Genomic DNA, 1,309 nt, shown 5'->3' with positions numbered 1-1,309 from the left:
AGGGCAGGAGCAAAACCCATTTGCCATAAACCTGGAGTAGAGATGAGTCCTCATCTTGTGTGCTCAGTGCAAAACACCTGTGGGAGAAAGGGAGCTGCTTTCTCTGCCACAGGCCTCAGCAAAGAGCAGCTCTGGGCTTTTCTTGCATGAGCAGTGGTGGGGCTGGGGCACTTTGCAGTGGCAAGAGGGAACATGAATGTAAAACCCAGAACTACCATGTGAATGCTGCAAGCTGCCAGGAGACTGGGCCTGGGCCTGCCTGGGCATCTGGGGAACATGCTCATCACTTCCATATTGGCTCTGAGGGAGGGTGGCTTTTCCCTATGGGGAGGAAGGCAGGCTTCACCTCCAGGTAAGGTGCCTGCCACACTTCCTTCCCCTTCTCTGAGCTCCCTGCTTTCCTCTTCACTGTTCCCAAGTCAGGCACTGAGGTCACTCAGCAGGAAAGTTTTTGGGTATAGCTGCCCTGACTGCATCTGCCTGTCTTGCTGCACCAGATCTGAGGGCAGCCTGGAGGGAATTTTTCTAGCAAAAGCATTATCTTTCCTAGGAAAAGCTTATTCAGGACAGCTGAACTGCTCTTGAAAGCAAGTGTTTTGGGGAGGTGATGTTCAGCATTAAGCTTGCTTATTGAGCCCTTTTCTTCCAGAGACTATAAAATCTCTGTTTGTTCTAAAAAGTCATGAGCTGTCCCCCAGCCCATCTTTTTTTGGGCACGTTCTTGAACATGTCCTGCAGCAAAGCTAGAGGGAGCTAGAACCTGGTCTCACCCAGATGCAGCTCTGTCCTGAAGTTCAGGAATGACCACACTCTCCCTGTGGAAAAAAAAAAAAAAAGCCCACACAAAAAAACCCCAAATTTGCTTTATTTGTAAAGTCTACAAAATACAGAGGAGTCAGGTAGGACACATACTGTAAGTCAGAAAATAAATAAGTTTTTTTTTTTTGCTCTATATAAGATAAAATGTGATTTGCATATATAAAATATAAAGTACAGCTCTGTACCAACATCCTGGCTGTGCCGAGAGGCGGAATGGCAAAGAGGACGTGAAAATAACTTACGTTCGTGCAATAAATAAACCCAAGAGGAGCTGGGGTGGGGGGATGCTAACCACTGTACCCTGTCCATGAGCAGCAAGCACCTCTCTCCGGGGAGGGCTGCTGCAGCTGAGGGCAGCTGGTATGGCAATAGCCAGGCAGGGGCAGAAAGGGGGGACTGGGGGGAAAATCATCTACAGCAGCAGATGCCAAGAAGGGTCTGCCTCCTGTTACCTCCCCTATGCCACCTGTATTTAGCAAACCCAACTCTT

Source organism: Phaethon lepturus, unplaced genomic scaffold (assembly GCF_000687285.1).
Source record: "Phaethon lepturus isolate BGI_N335 unplaced genomic scaffold, ASM68728v1 scaffold20492, whole genome shotgun sequence".
Lineage (NCBI taxonomy): Eukaryota > Metazoa > Chordata > Aves > Phaethontiformes > Phaethontidae > Phaethon > Phaethon lepturus.
Note: the sequence above shows the minus strand (reverse complement) of the source record.